The following is a 23,887-nucleotide window of genomic DNA, read 5'->3' on the forward strand; positions in this document are numbered from 1 at the left end:
TTCACAACTCTAGAAGATCCAAATTCCTCAACCTCAAAAGGAGATAGTTTCCCAGACAAAGTATCTTTGTTGACATATGTATTAGCCATTGTTATCAACTCATTAATAGCTGTAGCCTTCATTTTGTAAGCTAGTGGTAGGGCTCTCAGGACTTTAGAAACAATTTCATCTTCACTCAGAGTTCCACCACAACATTGAATTCCCATAACAATCTCATTTACTCTTTCCATGAATGCAATAATCCTTTCATCTTCTTCCATCTTCAGGTTTTCATATCTCACCCGATAACCATCAAGTTTAACAATCTTCACTGTAGTGTCACCTTCATTAAGAGTCTGCAACTTATCCCATATAGCCTTTCCAGATGTTTTTTCTATTAATCCCATTATTTGTTGATCGAAAAGTGCACACAAGATGGCTTCTCTTTCTCTACAATCATTCTCAAGCTCCTTGTCCAAGTTTGTCGGAGGAGGATTGCCAGATCCCGGATTAAAGGTGTGACACCATTCTGTGTGATCTCCCAAATCTCCTTACCAAGATATCTCAGATGAATCTCCATCCAAATCTTCCATATTGTGTAATTTGTTCCTTCAAGCCTCGACATATCCCTTCGAAAGATAGCTCCAGAAGAACTTGATGAACTTGAACTGTTAGTCACCATAGGATCTTCCTCGAGCAGTTAAGCTTTCTGTAGAGAGGACCAAAGCTCTAATACCAATTGTTAGATAGTTTAGATAACCAAAAGACAACTAAGAGGGGGAGGGGGGGTGAATCAGTTGTCACAGATTACCGGAATCATTAGCAATTTAACTTTAAATACCGAAACCCAAAACAATAATACCAGAATATTAGTTAAAACAATTAAGCATAAATAATAATCACATAATAAAAGCCATCCACATGACACCAAGATTTGTACGTGGAAACCCCGATAAAGGGAAAAACCATGGTGAGAAGCCTACCTACAGTCAAATAATACTTTTGCAGTAAGTATGTGAATTACAATGAAGGGGCCTACACTTGCAGGAAGACCAACAACCTAGAGCACATTGCTCATCACAAAAGGAGCCTCACTGACTACATATAAATCTAGACTACAATCCAAAGAAGTGTTGAACTGCAAAAGATAGCATCTCCTATGCCTGAGTATAGTTCCAGTTAAGCTCAATACCGAAGGACTAAATCCTCTTACACAAAACCAATTTGATCTCCAATTATCGACCAACTCCTCTACCTGAATGATATTACATTATTCGCACATTACATTCCTTGACCAAGACCTCTTACAATAACCATGATGATCTACAATGAGATCTTACAACTATTTATACAAACCCTCGACCATAAACAATCAAGTCAGCCACCAGAGAATAAACTAATTACATAATTACAAACCATGTTGGCCTTAGACCAAACAAATAATATTCACACATACGACATCCCGAAAATATAATAATACGTCCTATCCACACATTACATTAATGTCAGTCCATAACCTAGATCAACCGAGACCAAGTATAGGTCCACACACTTCAGCAATGATCTCCAAATGCCAAGTCTCAAACATGATCACCAACAACATCCTGAAACTCCATCAGAAGATGCACCAACACCAATTATGCAATTCATCAAATATCTCCACCAAAAGCTCTATCGGTGAAACCCTCGCCAGAACCAAAAACCAATCTTCTAAGAAAACATAATAGCATCCAATCACTAGACCAAAACCAACTGACCAAATATGAGTATAAGAATTATGAACAAGCCAATTTCATCATCATATTATACTGGAGCCTACCAGATCATGCCAGATCCAAGTTAACCAAAAACTACTCAACCTACCGGTACTAGAAGGGTGTCGGTAAAGCATCCAAACAGCTAGTGTTGACATCAATGAAAAAACATCAATGCAACACATAATAAATTCCACCAAATGGACAACAAATATGTGATTCTTTTTCTCTCTTCCTTTCGAAGATTACCACTTCTTGCGACATGTATTTTATACTAATGTCTTTTCGTGCATGCGTTCATTGTGCATTTCCTTATGTTTAATCTCTCTCTAGAAGATTGCATAAGCTCTTCTCATTGTACCTACACTTGGGGGAAATGATTTATCTCTTTCTCTCTCTCTCTCTCTCTCTATCTCTAAGGATCCACTCTTTCCTATGTTATGGATGGTGTGAGTTTTATTACTTGATGTCGTTCCTTGTGTGAAAACATCGTTGTTTTCTCAAGGGTTATCTCTTATACAAGAGGTGTAAGTCCTTGACTATGACCTCTTTCACACTTGGTTATGTACATCTATAATAAATTCACCCATCCCCATCAGATTAAAAGTGAGGTTAGTCATCCTTCATTAAGAATCCCTTTCACCTAGCAATAGGAGGAAGGAATGAATTATTGTTCTCTTCCACGCTTCATTCTAGAAGATGTTATATTTGTCTAAGACAACTTCTCTTGGGGGTAGATGTCTTTTTGAACAAAGATCTCTTCTCCTCCAAGGATCTCCTTTACACTTACAACATGATATCTCTTTTCAACTATCATATCCTAGATTGAAGAGTATTCCCTCTCTTGCTTTGATTTATGATGTTGTTGCATAGTCGATATCTTCTTTGTGATGAAGGTAGGTATCCTTGTTCTACTTTCCTTAAGATATCAACACCAATCTATGTTGACGTCTTAAGGGGGGGGCACCCACACTACTCCTTTGTACCATACTTTTCTTGTGCATTGTACAGTGGGACATTCTTGGAACCAGAGGGAAGCCTCTTAGAGAAAGATGTCTTTACTTTTCTCTTGTACAATAGGTCATTCTCAAAACCATAGCACAGACTCTTAGAGCGAGATGACACTTCTTTTTTCTTGTATAGTGGGTCATTCTTGGAACCAGAGCACAGACTCTTAGAGCGAGATGTCTTCACTTTTTCCTTGTACATTAGGTCATTCTCGGAACCAGAGTACAAACTCTTAGAGCTAGATGACACCCTTTTCTCTTATGTAGGGTGATTATTCTTGGAACCAGAGCACAGACTCTTAGAGCAAGGTATCATGCCTTTCTTGACATTTGTACTATACATTCTATATAGGTTGTAGTGTACCCGAGCATAGAATCATATGAGGTGCTTCAAACCTCACTTTCACACACACACGCTTGAGGTTGGGTGGAACAAATCATGTTCTCACTCTCCTCCCTTACATGGATCACTCAGACAGACTCTGGGGGCTATATTTCCATGTCCTTCTCTCCATGGATCACCTAGTTTTAGGGGCGACATGTCCATGGTTTCTCTCTTGTTTGCCTTTCTTCTCATGGATCACCAAAGTGTGTATTCATGTCCTCTCTCTCCTTCCTCTCATGAACCCATAGTTTTGCTATTGATGTTTCATGGATGATGTTAGCTTTTCTCTTTTATGTGATTGCTTGTGTTTATGTGATGGCATTGGTCTTTGTGTCCTGATTAGTTGTTGATACATCTGAGTATCGAGGTCTCTTCGGCTATTTGGTTTGTCATTTTGTGTCTTGTTTTTGTCTTGTGTCTTTTGCGCTTTGTCTTTGTTTTGTGCTTCTTCTTCCTTTTTTGTCTTGTGTGCTCTTGCATATGTTTGAGTGAGTTAAGATCCTAAGATTGGGGGCTTTGTTCCTCAAGCTTAGTGATGTCTTATACTCCTTGTGGAATTGCTTCGCATCTCTCATCTTCATCTCTATTTTTTTTACTTTACCGACAGTATTGGCGTAAGTTGTACTCTTGCTAAAGTGAGGGCTAAATGTGGTGTCATAAAATTAGGACCTTAGTAATTTTAACCACATTTGAGGTCCTCACCTTGGTGACAACATCTTCCTTCCCAACTGGGACTTCTCTCTGCATTTTCACCTCGAACCTCTCCTTGTTTAAACCCTGAGATAACCTCAGGACCCTGTCTGAACCCCAAGATAGGGCAGGACAAGGGCATGGCGCAGTTGTCCCTCCTAGGACATGGGTGTGGCGCCCCTGTCCCCCACTCTTAGGGTGGCCCCAAGATAGGTCCCTCCGGTCCTATCTGTATTTCGGGATTCCAAATCTCCCCAATGTCGGTCTGTGGTGAGATGAATTAATTATTTGAGGCATGTATAAAAGGGAATTAGTCTTCTCATTTGTAGATATAGAAGAGACAAAGGATGAAATATACATGAAATACATGATGGGCGAAGTTCAAGCATTCAAGTCTTCAAGCATCCATCAAGTCTTCTTCTTTATGTGTCTTCTTCATTCATCCATTGGAGCAACATTTACAACATTCATTTGCAAGCATATGTGTGTGATAGGGTTTTGTCATGTTACATGACATTTCATGCAACATTTGTGATTACTTTCAAGAAGCAAAGCAACCATCATCAACAAATTGCAGATCTACAAGGTATACATTTCCATTGTTTACATTCAAGTATTTGCAGTTACTTTCTTTCAAGGTTGATTCCTCAACCGGGGTTTGAATAAGGCAAACCCCTATCCACAAACCCTCTTCCCTTCTTTTTTGTGTGTAGGTTACAAGTGCGTAGCTATATTTTCAAATATGGACTTCATTTATAGAGGCGGATTTTTCAGAGGACCGTGGACACTTTCAGCATGGTCCCGACAACTTTTCCTCAAATTCGCAGGGCAAATCCGTATTAGTCAAAATATCTTATATCCGAAGTTACAGTGCGATCCCGAACCAGTAGCTCCTCATTTCACTCATTTTATCTCTCTTTTCTACATAGTCAACAAGTCAACTTTCTCATTTACAAAAGAGGGTAATCACACTTCAACCTTTGCAATCCACTTGGAATTCACGTCTTTGTTTCCCCTGGATTTGGATCTAGTGGATTCAAGCCCCTCTTTTGAATGTGAAGTTCCTCCAAGCAAAAATCATCCTAGTGGCTTCCTTTCTCTCTCCTAGGTGGGGAGTCACTAGGATCCAATTTTCCACTTTACAGTAAGTAATCAACATTTAATAGGTTTCAAAAGTCGTGTTTCGCTTTCGCCTTAATCTTTAGTTAGGTTGAGTTGAGACAAATATTTGATCACAAGTCCTTTACTCCTTTTTTGGATTAGTTTCAAGTGGTACATCAAAGTCTGATGAAGTTCGAGAAGTTGCTCAAAGCTCACTCTTCAATTGGAACCTTACATCTTCTTCTTTTATTTTTAAAAAAGGTCCTTTGGAAGCAATTGGGTTATGAAAACCCCAATGATCTCCTCCAAGAATTGATAAAACATTTTTGAAAATTCTAAGTTCTAACTTGGTTATAAAAATCATGTCAGAGTCCGACAATCATTTTGAAACCTTAAAGGAGACCGAAGAACTCTTAAAAAGGAAAAGGCTAGGTAGGGAAAAAAAAAATTGAGACTAAAACAAGTTCAAGGTGTTATGTCAACGTTCAACAATACTTTTAAAATTGAAAAAGAGGATCGACAAACTTAGATAGTTCTTCAAAACAAAACTGTGGTGGGATTTGGTTATGTTATAAAAGGCTTGTCGGAACCCAATAATGGTTCAGAACTGCAAGCATATTCCAACAAACATTAGAAAACTAAGTTTTATGAGTTTTGACGATGGAAATAGATCAATTTACACATCAAAGGCATTGGAACACTGATTTTTGAGCAGGAACAAAGAGTAAAGCTTCAATTTGATTATAGGTGAAAACTTAAAGCAACACTAGCATTTAAGACATTTGATGTATTCATTTCTAATAATCTTGAATACATATGTTCTCTCTCATCTTTGATCATTGAAAGTAATTAATAGTGACATTTCCATTTTTTTCACTAAAAAGGGGTTAAAAACTTGTATTTATTAGGGTGCTTTCTTATTATATTTGATCTTTGCATATTTCATGGGAATGATCTAGGAGAACTTATCTCTTTGTAATGAATTGACAACCCTTTAAGGTATTTCTAAAGACTCCCAAACCCCATATCTCGAGGAAGAGCAAAGTATATTTATCTATTAGGCGAGTAGAAGATTAGAGAATCAATATACATGGATAAGTCCAAAACTAAGAGGAATAATACAAGACCATAATTTCTTTGTATTAAATATGCAGAATTGTTCTATGATAAAGCGTATTTGTGGTGTAACTATTGATTCATTTTATTAACAAAGACATAATTTTACAAGGATACATTAATTTAATTCATCACAATCTTTTGTGTCGACATTTATTTTTCAACTATAATTTAGCTAAATACTAACTAATATACATTTACATTAATTTTTTGTATGAATCAACATTACTTAACAAGTTATTACTATTTATGCCTAAGAACCTATTAGATTTTAGATTTTTTTTGTTTAAAGAAAATATTTATCTTTTGTAAAGTTTATATGTAAACTTTTCAACACAATTATTGAAAAATTAAATTCTTGACAATCTAATTACTTGTAGAGTTTCACCTCTTGTACATTATTCACATTGTTGAAGGCATAGAATTTTTTATTTTTTTATTTTTATTTTTTTTATCTCAAGGATCTCTAGATCTCAGGACTTGCAGTTCATAATCTAACATGGTGAGACCGACTAATCCTCTAGATCTCGTATTAACCCACAACGAACCAACACTATATGAGGTTGGTTTAGTCGAGGCTTGAACCTTCATTGATTGTTTGTGTCTTTCAACGACTCGACCAACCCATCTACACCCTAGAGTCCAAAGGCATACAATTATTAACTTTACATAATTAAACAATTTATTATCTTTTTATTTTACAATTAATTTACATCGAATTCTAATTCACTATTTTTTTTAATTATCTACCATATGAAACATGATAATTATTTTTCTTGATAATAATAAATAATCATTGTAGGAATGATAAAGAAGTGTTCCACGTATCCCTTACATAGTACATTTTGTTCAAATGAGTTAGACATTGACATATCTATAGAGAGATGGATTATTAGATTTTATTTTATTTTTATTGTGATTGGATTTCACTATCAATACAATGACATGCAAAATTTGATTGGATAAATGACAAAGAGTAGTTAGATGCAGTTATTTATAAAAATAATAAAACAATACAAAATTCTTGAGTATCATGTTAAGAAAGGAGTACATTTTGAACATAATGTGTTTACATCATTCTACACTTTTGTTTTGTCAATAGAAGATATTTTGTCTCTTTAATACTAATAAACCTTACTAATAAAATATAGGGAAAAAATAAAATTATTAATTATAAAATCAATATAAATGTAGTGTATAAACATATTAATTCATAAGTATATTATTATATAATAATAATAACTAATTATCTAGGAATGATAAAGAAGTGCTCCACGTATCCCCTAAATGGTACATTTTTTTAAAAATGAGTTGACATTGACATATATATAACTTGTAACTGAGAGAAGAATTAAAAAACTTTATTTGATTTTCAACATGATTGGATTTCACTATTTATAGCAACATGCAAAGTTTGATTCCACAAATGATATAGAGAATTACATTTACATGCAATTATTTAAAAAATTTATAAAACACTACAAATTTCTATTTATATTGGGTTAAGAAAGGAGCATATTTTGAACATACTTTTTGGTAGTAACGAACCTTACACTAAAAAATATAAAAATAAACCATATAAATATCAAACAAAATAAAAATATATTTTTATTTTACACACGTATACCCACAAATTTGTGTAACCATAAATTTTAAATTTTATCATCTTGTTTCAAATTATTCTGATAAAAACATTTATTTGTTATACAATTGATATAAATTAATACACAACATAATAAATAGATTAATATTAAACTACTAATCATAAAAAATAACACAAAAATAAGCTCAAAACAAGATTAAGTAGAAATCATTAGATTGTAACATAATATATATATAATAATTTTACAAAACAAAACCAGATATAACATCTGTTTACTGAATTCATTTCTTCAATTACCCTTATAATACTCCTAAGTTTATTTTCCTTTCGGGCAATTATTCTGTATAAATGTGGATGGATAAACCCTAGATTAGGACTCAAAACTCGCGCGTGATTAAAATAATAATAATAATTCTCTTCTATTACGTGGCAAAGAATAAATGATAGTTATTACGTGGCAAAACCAATAACACAATAAACCTCTCGTACAAATCAAAAGGTCCAAAATATTCGTTTCCTTTCAACATCAGTCGGCAGAGAGACAGGTGGCAGTCAAAAGACAGAGTCCATTTTCCTTGGACCAATCATTCAAATTCCACGTGAAGAGTGAGTACCAAAGCTCACACAGCACATATTTGGCCGGCGTGGATGGCGCTCCGCCAAATATGGCGCACCTGCAACTCCGCTATATTTATCCCCGACAATAGTTTTTATGAGTACGTACAGCCCTGAAACATAGCTAACAATACTAATAGCAACAGAATGAGATTTTTCAACTTGGACGCCACTAAAGTTAGCGCTGGTCTAAACGTGTGAGTGAATAATATCAAGTACTAGAGGGACACGTAATGGCGGTTCAGAGGATGAAATGCCAGGGTTGTGGATCATCTTTGGCCTTATCTTCCACATTTCCCATCAAATCTCCCAAAACCTAAATAAATTTTTGGATCAAATCCGCGATCCCGCCCACTGTAGAGCTCTCTATTTAAGGATCGCCTTCGGCAATTTGATCTGTGGAGGTAGTATTCTGGTTTTATTTTCGGTTCTGTCAAATGTAAGCTTTGCTAACTTTTTGGAGGATTTGTAAGTTTTATTCAGGATGTCTGGTCGACCAAATCGCCATAGCCGAAAGCCTTCTGTCGGTCTGCCTTCGCAATTCTTGGCGGAGAAGCTGCCGGATTTGGGAAAGCCCGCGCCATGCCCGCCGGACGCTCATGACGATTCGGCTTCGCCTTTGCCGAATTCTCCGGCTGCGCCTGTTCAAGGATCCGGTCAGAGTATAAGCAAGCCTCCTGTTCCCGAGAGCTCCCCGCCACAGTCATAGATGCAGTCAGGTATTTGTCGCAAATGCATTGTGTAAATGCTACAAAATTTACTGCTTACACTGAATAAGTCTTTGCTTTTATGTAGATCTCTCCGTCGAACTCTCTTTTGTTGCGAATTTCGGAAATGGAGCAGGTTTCCTGGAACACAGAGGGTTTTGGATTCTGCTTTTTAAATTTCAGAAAAACAAATAGTGTGTTTGTGTAGTTGCTCTTAATTGTGTAGTTGCTTTGCAAAGTTTTGAATAAAAATCCAGAAAGATTTCAAAAATCTCCTGCATTTGAAGGAAAATCTCCTGCTCTAGTTTAACTTGAGGTTTTTATTTATGTTTTCCATTAAAGATTGTTGAGCACTTATCCACCATAGAACCGAATTTGTTGCAGCAGTTCTTTTCTTAAATACTCAATCGTAATGATACGAAGCGTCCAACTGAAAAAAATGTATTACTTAGAAAATCTAGAAAGATTTCAAGAATCTCCTGCATTTGAAGGAAGATATTATACTTTTTTAGTTTGAGAATTTTCTTTAAACTTTTCTTTAGAGATTGTTGAGAACTTCTACGCCATAGAATCGAATTTGTTGCAGAAGTTCTTTTCTTCAATACTCATAAATAATTGTACAAAACATCCAATAGAAAAAAAATTAACGCTTCAATTCAAACTGTGGACGGCGGAAGACATTGTTAGTCTTCCTGGTGTAAATTTATTTATCACAGCAAACATTTTCTGGTTCATAATACGCGGCAAAAATTGGATCTCTCTGAATAAAACAATTTTGTCACCGTATTAGGGCAAACTTTTAACGGATAATGTCTGTAAACCAGCCATTTCTGCTTTGAGGGCATCGGAAGCGTAATATAATGACGTGGTTCACGTGCTTAAACTTGATAATGATGAATCACAGGTTTCCATATATTCGATTGGGCGTGTGATTCATTTGTTTATAACTAAAACAAATCATTACTCTACTATGGGGAACAAACAAACACATCACTCCAAAATATACAAGGTAAATAAATGTATGTTGGTAATAATATTAAAAATATCATAGATAAAAATATTGGGAGAGATTCTTAAGTTTGAAAATAAATATAAATGATATGTTATTGGGTAATTAGTTTATTGATGAAGTTCAATAGTTTTAATTGAATTAATCAAGAATCAAATCTTATTAGGGGAGGGGCTCTAACTTCTCAGTTCTCACTTCTCAATTATCTATGGATATATCAGATTACTCTCAATTTTGTACAACAATAGACTTGTCAAGTCTCCTAATTAAAAAAATCTTGTCAAATTCCTTACTTAAAAAAATCATTTTAATTCCCCACAATCAAATATGATGCCACATCATTATGCATTTTTGTGAAGGTGGTCAAAATGGTATCAAATTGTGATAAGAGCAATAAGTGGTCACTAAGTCATATTTACTTGTGCGTCGAAGTGGCATCACATGATTGATTACTTTTAGAATCTAGAGGTACATTTTTGGGGATAAGCATTGACATGACATTTTAAGTGTACCACTATTGGGCCCATTTTGTCCACATGCTATAGCATGTATTGGTATCCCTATTACCTATTGGTCTCTCTCCCCTAGTGCAAGGCCTTGAACTCATAAGGGAATGCAAGGCATTGACACCATAAGGGATGGCTCAATATCATATCTTGATGGCTTTGATAGAATGGATACCCTTCAATCTTTGGCTTCTGCTCCCATATCAAATAACTAAATAATTATATGGGCTTGATATAAAACCTTCCAATGAAATAAAAATAAAAATAACATTAAAATTTATATATGTTTTAATTGTAGATATGATAGAATTCAAAAAGTTGAGTAAGTGAACTTCAAATTGGGATTTAACTGTGCCTATGAAATCAATATCTATCTTGATAGATGTGAATCTAAAAGGAATTTTGAACATGGAAATGTGCCTATGATGTTTAAACCTTTTTAGCTTACAAATAAGAATCTACTTTAATTGGTCTCTCTCCCCTAGTGCAAGGCATTGACACCATAAGGGATGACTCAATATCATATCTTGATGGCTTTGATAGAATGGATACCCTTCAATCTTTGGCTTGTGCTCCCATATCAAATAACTAAATAATTATATGGGCTTGATATATAACCTTCCAATGAAATAAAAATATAAATAACATTAAAATTTGTATATGTTTTAATTGTAGATATGATAGAATTCAAAAAGTTGAGTAAGTGTACTTCAAATTGGGATTTAACTGTGCCTATGGAATCAATATCTATCTTGATAGATGTGAATCTAAAAGGAATTTTGAACATGGAAATGTGCCTATGATGTTTAAACCTTTTTAGCTTACGAATAAGAATCTACTTTAATTTAAGAACTTGTTATCAATAGGTAATTGTTGAAAGTCCTTTTGTGACAAAAAAAAGAAAGTGCATGTTAATGGTGGGATGAACCATGGATTATTTATTGTAGGGGATTGCAATGGTTCATTACCATTCATGGTTGATTCTAAAATGTGAGGAATAACCAATATATTTGAACCACTATTTCATTAAATTTGGATATATCAATAATATTCTAAACTATAAATATAAAACTATTAGCATATTTAAAATGATAATATTGAATTTTAGCATTACCATTTTTTGTTTTACTTCGTGCAATATATGATTCTAATTTGTGAATAGTGGTTTTTCAAAGGAGATATATCTTTGCAATGGTGAAATTTGCATTCCTACGCTAATTTACCATTTCCCATTTAGTTTTGTGTATATTTAGAATAAACGGCTTAATAGATGTGTGTATCAACAAATGACACAAACTTGTGTGAAGTTGAGACCATTCCCCTAGCCTCCACCTTATGATAACGCACAAATACTACAATACTTAATCTTATCAAAGCATTTATTACAATTTTTTTAGACCTAAATATATTCACCATACACTTCGATATAGTTATTTTCTCATCAAATATAATTTACATAGCCACAAGTTGACCCTATGATTGTGAACTCAAGTCTTGCCTTTTGAAAATTTAAATTGAAAAAACAACCAACTATTCCTCTTTATTAGAGTTGACTACATTGTCATGAACTTGAATCTTCTGTTTTTAAAATTCAACTTTAGAATTTGGCCAATTAGTCTCCTTTATAAGGATAGTCCCCATAGTCATGAACTTTGTGAGGACTCGGAGGCAACTGAGAGGGGGGGGCGAATCAGTTGTCTATTAATTTCAACCCAAATATAACTTAATCAAACCTGATACATAATACTGGTAAACCAAACTTAATGTTGGTTAATCGATTAACAGTTAATATTAATACTGGTGAAACTTAATGCATATAACAGAAAGAGAAACAACATCCACAACACATAACACAAAGATTTGTACGTGGAAACCTTGTAAGGGGAAAAACCATGGTGGGAAACCTTACCCACAATCAGATGATACTACTGTAGATAGTATGTGTGTACAAATGGGGTCTGCACATGCAGAAAGGCCAATCGCCTAGAGCTCACTGCTCAATCACAAGATGGGAGTCACATTGACTACAATTGGATGATTAAATCCAATGATAATGTACTGCTCAAAGTAGCATCTCCAATGCTGGATTCAATACCGGTTAAGCTCTGATAATCACCTTCAGACCTTCCTTGAACCTTCTCTATGGTATGCTCATATGATCTTCAATATTTGCACATACCATGTTACAATACCATAACCTTACATACCATATCCATACATCTCAAAACCTAAGACCAAATGTGTAGGTCGGCTAATTAAGAATATTACAATTAAATCAATTACAAATAAGTCAAGATGTGATGCATCATGTTGGCTCAATGTAATTACAACAATACCAATTGATTAAATCATCTCCACAACGTGTCATGTTGATCTGGAATAGATAATGCATGTCGGTCCATAACCTAGACCAATTTGTCGGTAACAACAAATATGTCAACCCGATTAGACCAATATCGAAACCATGTCTTCAACATAACCAAGTAATCTCCAGATGATAACAAGTCATCCTCTGTGCCAGTGAACAATATAACCTGTCGGTGAACCAAATACTGATGACTGTGCATAAGTCACTGAACTTGCCGGTGAACATAACTAAAGATCTCCAGAAGGATAAGTGTTGATAAGTGTTGACCTTAATGACAAAACCAATGCAACACATCCATAATACCAATAATCTCCCCCTTTGGCATTGATGGCAACACAAAGATGGAAAAATATCTAAGTGCCAAAACATAAATACCAAAAACCAAAAACCAACAATCTCCCGAATAGATAAATATCAGAAATCAAAATACAAATGCAAAGAGTAAAAATCTCCCCCAATGAATAATCTCTCCCCAAAGGATAATGTTTTTCCATAGATATCTCTCCCCCTTTGACATCAAATGCCAAAGCAATACAAATACCAGATACAACCAGTTCATAGAACAAATTATAAATACCAACTATTATAACCAACTTCTCCCCCTGAGAAGTAGCTCTCCTCCATCAAAGCCAAAAAAAGGTTTTCTCTGTAAATTCTGTCGGTTTGATGCCAAGCATCAACTATCTAGGTCTCTACTGGTGAGGGTATAACCCCAAGATGCTCTCTGAGATATTCAAAAGTTTCCTTAGGCAAAGGTTTAGTAAAGATATTTGCAATCTGCTCTTTAGTATTCACATAAACCAATCTCACTTCTTTTGCTTCAATATTCTCTTTCAGAAAACTGTATTTGATAGAAACATGTTTAGTTTTAGAGTGAAATACCAGATTCTTAGATATATCAATTGCTTCTAAATTATCACAATAGATGATTATAGGTTCTTTGCATTTTACCTTTATGTCCTTCAACATTTTCTTAATCCATAATACCTGAGTACAATTAGTTGCTACTGCAACATATTCTGATTCTGTTGTTGATAATGATGTACAACTTTGTTTCTTGCTCAACCATGAAATCAATTTGCTACCAAGAAAGAATGCCCCATCGGTGGTGCTCTTTCTTTCATCTACATCTCCTTCCCAATTAGCTTCGGTGTATGCACATAAATCAAAATTTTCAACTTTAGGATACCATAGACCAAGATTTGTTGTGCCTTGTAAATATCGTAAAATCCTTTTCGCTGTTGATTCATGATTTTCTCTAGGATTACTCTGAAATCTTGAAACAATACACACTGCATTTATTATATCAGGTCTTGTTTGTGTCAAATACAATAAACCTCCAATCATAGATTTGTATCTTGTCAGATTAATAGGAGTTGCATCATCCTTCAAATATAATTTATCAGTTGTAGTCATAGGAGTGCTTACCAGTTTAGAGTTTTTCATACCAAATTTCTTTAGTAGTTCCTTCAAGTACTTTGTCTGACATATGAATATACCTTTATTAGTCTGTGAAATCTGCAATCCTAAAAAAATTTTTTATCTCTCCAATCATAGACATTTGAAATTCTTCTTGCATCTTATTAGAAAAGTCTTTACACAATCCATCTTCTCCTCCAAAAATGATGTCATCAAAATAAAATTCAATAACCAAGATGTCTTCATTAGTCACTTTGAAATATAAGTTGTTGTCAGCATTATCTTTAGTGTAACCAAGCTTCAAAAGATATTTGTCCAATCTAGCATACCAAGCTCTAGGAGTTTGCTTCAATCCATATAAAGCTTTCCTTAATATGCAAACCATATCTTTATCATTTGTTAATGAAAATCCATCAGGTTGTTCAATGTAAACTTCTTCTTCAAGATCACCATTCAGAAATGCACATTTTACATCCATTTGATATACTTTATAGTTCTTGTGTGCTGCAAATGCAAGAAATAATCTGACTGCCTCAATTCTAGCTACCAATGCAAAGGTTTCATTATAATCAATTCCCTCTTTCTGTGAATATCCTTTACATACTAATCTTGCTTTGTTTCTGATTACCCTACCATCTTCATTAAGTTTATTTCTGAATACCCATTTAGTTCCAATTACATTTTTATTTTTAGGTCAAGGAACCAATGTCCATGTATTCTTATTTTTAATTTGTTCCAATTCATCTTCCATAGCTTTAATCCAATGTTTGGCTTCACATGCCTCAATGATAGATGCTAGTTCAGTTTGAGAAATTAAACATACCTCTTCATTTGTCAGTCTTCCTCTTGTCATAACTCCTTGATACTTATTCCCAATTATCTGACTTTTAGAGTGATTCAGTCTTACATACCTGGGTGTGTTCACTTGTTGTTGTTCTTCAGTCACTGTGGAATTCTCTGATGACGCTAGTGTGACTGCATCAACATTTTGTGCAAGTGCACTCTGTATAGTTTCATTTATGATCATCTCAACTACCGGTTCAAAATCCATAGACCTTGAATTTCCTCTAAAGTGCTCATCTATCTTCTCATTTGCACTCTCAATGATTTTTTGCTATCTTTAATGAAAACATCTATATGCTTTTCTCTTAGTTGAATAACCAAGAAATATACCTTCATCACTTCTAGGATCAAATTTACCAATATACTCATCTCTCCTAATGTAACATTTGCTTCCAAATATTCTGAAGTACTTAAGAGTAGGAATATTACCAAACCATAATTCATAGGGTGTCTTACTAGTTTCACCTTTGATGTGAACTTTGTTGAAAGTGTAAACCATTGTATTCACTGCTTCTCTCCAATACACATGAGGTAGATTTGCTTCTGATATCATGCTTCTAGCTACATCCAGAATAGTTCTCTTCCTCCTTTCCACAACTCCATTTTGCTGAGGTGTCTGGGGTGCTGATAGTTGTCTTCTAATTCCCTTCACTTCACAAAATGTATTGAACTCCTTAGATGTAAATTCACCTCCTTGATCTAATCTTAAACATTTTATTTTCTTACCAATTTCATTCTCTACAAGTTCCTTGAATAATTTGAATTTCCCAAAAGCTTTTGATTTCTCCCCGAGAAAAGTAACCCAACACATTCTAGAATAACCATCAATAATTAGCATGAAATATCTATCTCCCTATAGACTTCTTGTTCTTTCCGGACGACACAAGTTAGTATGAATTAAATCAAGAACATCATTGGTTTTCTCACAAATACTCTTAAAAGTTGTTCTAACTTGCTTTCCCATTTGACATTCCTTACATACCAGATTATGAGGTTTTACAATCTTGGGTAAATCCCTTACTACCTTAGATGAACTAATGTTTATAATGCAATCAAAATTCATAGGACAAATTCTTTTATGCCATAACCAACTTTCATCAATGTGTGTAATCAAACATGTCTTTTCATTGTTAATAAAATGAAAGATATTACCTCTAGTCTGATTATTGGTTGCAATTTCCAAACCAGTTCTATTCATTCTTTTGCATTTACCATTCTTGAACTGTAATTGAAATCTCTTTTCAACTAATTGACCAACACTCAAAATATTTTGCTTCAAACCTTCAACATAATAAACGTTGTCAGTATTGTGCTTACCATCAAAAGATATAGTGCCTTTTCCTCTGATCAAACAAGCTTTGTCATCTCCAAATCTTACTAGACCTCCATCGTACTCCTGAAAAGATAAGAATTTACTTTTATCACCAGTCATATGATGTGAACATCCAAAATCTATAATCCATTCATCATTTTCTTCAATTTTAGCTGCCAGGGCCTGCTCTACCAATAGAACAGTAGGTGTCGATTGGTCTTTTGTTATTGCAACAAAACTCCATCCATTGTCTGTCGGTTCTTCATCAGAATCATCAGTAACTCCTTCATCAACATAGTAACATGATTTGTCTCTATTTTTCTTAAATATGTATCTCTGATATTCAGGGTTAGGCTTATATGCTCTTTTAGCTTCTTCTCTCTATCTTGCATGACTATCAAGACATCTAGATGCCATATGACAAACTTTATTGTAGTTAAAACATTTAAATGGTGGTTTACCTTCATACTTACTTCCAATAGGACCTTTAGGCATTTTCCTTGCAAATAGTGCTTCAAGTTCTTCCAATTCTTCATTTTCCCTCCTAATGTCTTCAAGTTCTCTTGCATAAAATGCTTTCCAATCAGATTTATCGGATGATGATGCAGATGATGATTCTTTGAAGGCTAAATCTATTTTAATTGTAGCAACAGGACCAAATTCCTCAAGCTAAAATGCTGAAAATTTTCCAACCAAGGTATCTCTAGATACTGATGTATTAGGCATAGCTCTCAACTCATTAATAGCAGTTACTTTCATTTTGTATGCCAGTGGCAATGCTCTCAAAACTTTAGAAACAATTTCATCTTCACTTAAGGAACCTCCATAGCATTGTATTCCCAAAATAATTTCAATAACCCTTTCCATAAAAGCAAATATTCTTTCATCTTCTTCCATTTTTAAATTTTCATACCTAACCCAGAAGCATTCCAGTTTTGCAATTTTGACAGTGCTATCACCTTCATTCAATGTCGCCAATTTATCCCAAATAGCTTTACCAGTAGATCGGTCTGATAATCCCATGATTTGCTGATCTGGCAAGGTGCTCAAAAGTGCTTCTCTTGCTTTGCAATCATTCTCTTGATCCTTACCTAGTGTTGGTGGATTAGGTTGATTCGGTGTAGGACCAACATAGCCATTCTTTGTAACATCTCATATGTCTTTTCCAATGCAATTCAGATGTGTCTCCATTCTAATCTTCCATATACCATAGTTAGTTCCATCAAGTTTCAGATTGTCCTTCCTGAAAAAGTTAGTTGCCATAGAATCTCCTCAAGTTGTTAAACTTCTACAAAAAGAGGACTTAGCTCTAATACCAATTGTTAGGACCCGGAGGCAACTGAGAGGGGGAGGGGGGGGGGGGTGTGGGGTGAATCAGTTGTCTATTAATTTCAACCCAAATATAACTTAATCAAACTTGATACATAATACTGGTAAACCAAACTTAATGCAGGTTAGGGTATGTGCACCAAGTTGTGGTACCAAAAGGGGGTCTTAAGATGCCACTTTTTTCTGAAATCAACAAAGTCTAAACTTCAACGACAAATTGAAGATAGTTACACTCCAAATTTGGAGATGCAACAAGAACAAGAGTCAGAGTGCTTCAAGTCTACTTTCTAAACTACTAATTTATTTTGAAAATGGTGGAGATTAGGGGCTTCAAAACTGGGGACCACAAATAGTGGTCCTGTTTTTATGCAAAAAACATAACATAGCGTTTGTTGTGGCCCCCCTAAAATGTTAACTTTTTTTTTAATTTTTAAAATCGCTTCAATGAGAAATTAGCTAACACCTTGTAGTTTATGCCAGATTTTTCAGCTAATTTTTTAATGAGTATATGATTTTTTACTAATTTTTGAAGTGGACACATCCTGAAAAACATAAATTTGAGCATGCTCCACCCTAAAATCATTGATAACTAATAAAAAATCAAAACTTGTTTTTAAAAAAATTGTGTAGAATAGAATCTAGTTTCTTAAAATTTAAGTTTATTCAAAATCCGATGAACGTGTAAAAAAATATACCCAAAATAGTGCATGTTGGTTTTTGACAAAAAATGAACACACTAACAAAATAAATTTTAGATGAAAGCCTTAACAAAATCAAAATGTGAAAAGAATTACATGCTTGGGTAGCTAAGAGAGAGATTGAGGTCTCTATGGTGTTTTTTTTAGTTTTATTGAAACATGTGCAGACCTAATGGAGAGCACGGCCAAAAATATATGAAAAATTTCTAATCTTTTGTTAAAAACATGCCTAAGGCCTGAAATGGTCATCCAACCCAAAGGGTTGGTGGTTTCCAATGCAGACCATTTGGTGAGCGCCAAATATGGCACTTGCCAAATGAAAAAAAAATTGACTTTTCCCATTTGGCGTGCACCAAATGAGAAAAGTCAACTTTTTGCATTGTCCAATTTGAAGGTTTTGTGATGCAAAATTTTCAACTTGGGCACAAGTTATACCCATCCTGAGAGGAGAATATATACATGAAATATAATATTTAAGTATAAGTCACTTTAAGTTATATTTCATGTATATATTGGCAGGAAGGAGAATATATACATGAAATATAATATTTAAGTATAAGTCACTTTAAGTTATATTTCATGTATATATTGGCAGGATGTTTGAGAGTGGTTTCAACTCTATAGGAGCTATAATGTAGATTCTAGTTTTTAGAGGATCATTTTGAATTTCATACTTATTCAAATTTCAGTAATCAACATGCTCCTATTAGAATTCTTTAGATCCATATCTCACTATCTTTATCTTCCCTAAACTCTACACCTAGCTCTCTCCCTCTCTTGTCTCTCTCACTTCTCTCTCCCCTCTCTAGGTATATCCCACCCTCTCTACCTTTCATTCCTTCCTTGTACCCTAATTTATATCATTGACTCCCTTCCTCTCTTTTCTCTCTCACTCTCTTATTATATCTCTCCCCTCCCACTCATTTCTCTTGTTCACTATCGATCCCTTCTATCCTCTCTCTCCCCATGTCTAGGGCTCTCCTTCTCTCCCTATTCACCTCACTACCTCTCCCTCCCTATATTATTACCCACCTCTCTCTCCCCTTCTAGGTTTCTCACTTATCTAATTCTCCACCCTCTAGTTCTCTCCCTCCCTCTCCACCTTTCTCTCCCTTTCCCTTGCCCCTATCTATTTATGAACACTCTCCCTCTCTTCTCTCTCTCCAAACCTAGATCCATCTCCTCATTCTCTAGATCTCTCGCTCCCTCCATTTTGACCTCTCCATCCATCCCCTCTTACTCATATCTTTGTTCTTCTATCTCTTCTCTTCTCTCTCCCTTTCCTCTCTAGATCTATCCCTTCCTTTCTTCCCCTCTACATTTATATCTCCTTCCCCCACTCTCTCATTATCTCTCTTCATCTCTTATTCTCTATCTTCATTATCTAGTTCATTAACTCTCCAACTCGCCCTCTCTCCCCTCTCTATGTTTCTCCCTCCCTTCCTCTCCACCTATCTACCTTTGCATATAGGTCTCGTTACCCACCTCTCTTTATCCCCCTCTATCTATCTCACTCCTCTCTTGAAATCTAGGTCTCTCACCTATATATATGTCCCCTCTATAGTTCTCTCTCTCCCTCTCTATCTCTCTCTCCCTCCTCCTTAACCCTATCCCCTTATGAACTCCCTCCTCTTCTCTTACTCCCCTAACCTCTTTATCTCCTCCTTGCATAGGTCTCTCACTTCATGTCTACCTCTCCATCTGTCCCCTCTTACTCCTCTCTTTTTTCTTCTGTCTCGTATCTTTTTCCTCCCTACTCTCTCTAGGTATCTCTCTTCCTTTCTTCCCCTCTCCCTCTCTATCTCCCCATCCATACTACCCCCATATATATTTCACTCCCCTACTTTTTTATTCTCTCTTCCTCTTGTATTCTCTCTCTACATTCTATGTCATCAACTTTTTCTCTCCCCTCTCTAGGTTTCTCACTTCCTTCTTCTCCACCTATCTACCTCTACATCAAGTCTCATTACTCACCTCTCTCTCGGCCCCTCTATCTATCTCAATCCTCTCTCTTGTCATCGAGGTCTCTCATCTCTCTTTCCCTATATATTATGACCCCTAACAACACATAATGGGTCATATGGTGTCCTAAGGGGTTATAAGACACCATATGACCTCTTAGAACACCATACGACCCATAACAACACCATATGGTGTCCTAAGGGGTCATAGGACACCATATGACCCCTTAAGACACAATATGACCCCTAACAACACCTAAGGGGTCATATGGTATCCTAAGGGGTCATAGGACACCATATGAACTCTTAGGTTACCATAACAACATTATATGGTGTCCTAAGTGGTCAGGACACCATATGACCCCTTAGGACACCATACGACCCATAACGACACCATATAGTGTCCTAATGGGTCATAGGATACCATATGACCCCTTAGGTGTTGTTAGGGGTCATTTTGTGTCCTAAGGGGTCATATGATGTCCTATGACCCCTTAGGAAACCATATGACCCCTTAGTACACCATATGGTGTCGATATGGTTAGTATGGTGTCATATGACCCCTTAGGACACCATATGACCCCCTAGTACACCATATGGTATCAGTAGGGTCCTATGTTGTCCTATGATCCCTTAGGATACCATATGACTCCTTAGGACACCATACGACCCATAATGATAACATAAGGTATCCTAAGGGGTCATAACACACCATATGACCCGTTAGAACATAATATGATCCCTAACAACACCTGAAGGGTCATATGGTGTCCTAAGGGGTCATAGGACACCATATTACCCATTAGGACACCATATGACCCATACCAAAACCATATTGTGTCTTAAGGGGTCATATGGTGTCCTAAGGGGTCATAGGACACCATATGACCCCTTAGGACACCATACGACCCATAACGACACCATATTGTTTCCTAAGGGGTCATAGGACACAATATGACCCCTTAGGACACTATGACCCTTAACAACCCCTTACGGGGTCATAGGACACCATACGACCCCTTAGCACACCATACGACCCATAACAACACCATATGGTGTCCTAAGTGGTCATATGGTGTCCTAAGGGTTCATAAGACACTATATAACCCCTTAGGATACCATACGACCCATATCGACACGAAGTGGTGTCCTAAGGAGTCACAAGACACCATATGACCCCTTAGGACATAATATGACCCCTAACAACACCTAAGGAGTCATACGGTTCCCTAAGGGCACATGATATGACCCCTTAGGACACAATACAACCCATAACGACACCATATGATCTCCTCAGGGGTCATATGGTGTCCTAAATGGTCATAGGACACCATATGACCCCTTAGGACACAATATGACCCCTAATGACATCTAAGGGATCATATGGTGTCTTAAGGGGTCATATGACACCATATGACCCCTTAGGACACAATATGACCCTTAGCAATATCCAAGGGGTCATATGGTGTCCTAAGGGGTCATAGGACACCATATGACCTCTTAGGACACCATACAACCCATAACGATATAATATGGTGTCCTAAGGTGTCATAGGATACCAAATGACCCCTTAGAACACCATACGGCCCATAACAACACCATATGGTGTCCTAAGGGGTCATAGGAAACCAAATGACCCCTAAGGACACCATATGAACCATATTAACACCATATAGTGTGCTAAGTGGTCATATGGTGTCCTAAGGGGTTATAGGACACCATATGACCCTTTAGAATACAATATGATCCCTAATAACACCAAAGGGGCCATATAGTGTCTTAAGGGGTCACGAGACACCATATGATCCCTTAGGACACAATATGAACCCTAACACCACGTAAGGGGTTATATGGTGTCCTAAGGGGTCATAGAACACTATATGACCCTTTAGGACACCATATAACCCATAACGACACTATATGGTGTCCTAAGGGGCCACATGTTGTCCTAAGGGATCATAGGACACCATATGACCCCTTAGGACACCATACAACCCATAACAGCACCACATGGTGTCCTAAGGGGTCATAGGATACCATATGACCCATTAGTACACAATATGATCCCTAATGATACCTAAGGGGTCATATGACACTATATGACCCCTTAGGACACCATACGATGCATAACAACATGATATTGTGTCGTAAGGGGTCATATGGTGTCCTAAGGGGTCATAGGACACAATATGACCCCTTAGGACACAGTATGTCCCCTAAAAACCCCTTATATGGTTATAGGACACCATATGACCCCTTAGCACACTATATGACCTATAATAACATCATATGGTGTCCTAAGGGGTCATACGGTGTCCTAATGGGTCATATAACACCATATGACCCCTTAGCACATCATAAGGCCCATAATGATGATAAATAATGATGAATAGTAAATACTCAACAAATACTAAGAGAGGGGGGTGAATCAGTATGGATACTGACAAAAACTTTCTCAACAACTTAAACTGCAAAGACTACACAAACTGGTGAACAACATCATCGATCTAAATCAAGACAATACCGGTAAAACACAGTGACTGTAAAAGCTGTAAACCAGTAACACTTAGATCATTACAAAACCTACTAGAACATTTCCACTTCATCCATATGCTTAAACAAGTAATACATCAGAAATATAATGACCACTAGATCAACATGCATTACCACTTAACATAACATACTAAAACATCACATGAAAAAGCATCACACATGACACACTCATTTCTCACATGGAAACCCAACTGGGAAAAACCATGGTGGGGATGAATACCCACAAGTTGTTCTTGAACTCTTCTAAAGTCCGCTCTGTTAGGAGACTAGTTCGGTTAAAGACTTTACAATAGGTTCTTCTAGGAACCGATCCTTCTAGGGATCACATGGTTAAGGGATGGTTAAATACCCGGTTAAAGGTTAGAACCCTTTTAAAGGTTACCTCGCAAGAGGATTTGAAGAACTCAATGATTTTGAGTCACCCTGTTAAAGGATTTACAAAAAGCCTATTAAAGCTACCCGGTAAAGGGATTTTCCAACTGTTGAAATGATTAGAAGTCAACGGGTAATACACTGATCTGATAACATCACTCAATGCTAAGGCAGATCCACTTCAGTTCTTATACTTCTGCAATCACACTCTGCAGATCTCTACTCACTGCTCCAGTCTGGCAAGAATCAAGTATCTCTTCCCTTGGATACACACATAACATTTGCCAACAACTTCACAATGTAAATCATCATCGACCTTATAGACAGCAATTAGATTGGTAGCATAAACCCTAAACCCTAAGCATCTAGGTTATCAATACAGTTGGTCCAATCCTGACCGTTTAAACACATTGCATAGAGTAAAAGAATCTTGAACAAATCTCAAGATGTTCTCCATCGTCCGTTCTTCACTGCTTCTGGAAGCTGATAACCCATCACGTTCTCTCCACCGTTTACTGAGATTTTTCACATTCCCAAGGTGGATAGAATCAATCTTCTTC

General features: G+C 36.0%; 1 long non-coding RNA gene across 1 annotated transcript; it reads left to right on the plus strand.

The window, feature by feature from the left end:
• The first annotated feature begins 8,648 nt into the window (after positions 1 to 8,648).
• On the plus strand, positions 8,649 to 9,228 carry LOC131874565 (uncharacterized). Its single transcript, XR_009371914.1, has 2 exons — positions 8,649 to 8,969; positions 9,046 to 9,228. It is a non-coding gene; the product is annotated as an uncharacterized LOC131874565 (long non-coding RNA).
• The last annotated feature ends 14,659 nt before the right edge of the window (positions 9,229 to 23,887 follow it).

Source organism: Cryptomeria japonica, chromosome 1 (genome assembly GCF_030272615.1).
Source record: "Cryptomeria japonica chromosome 1, Sugi_1.0, whole genome shotgun sequence".
NCBI classification, from domain to species: Eukaryota; Viridiplantae; Streptophyta; class Pinopsida; order Cupressales; family Cupressaceae; genus Cryptomeria; species Cryptomeria japonica.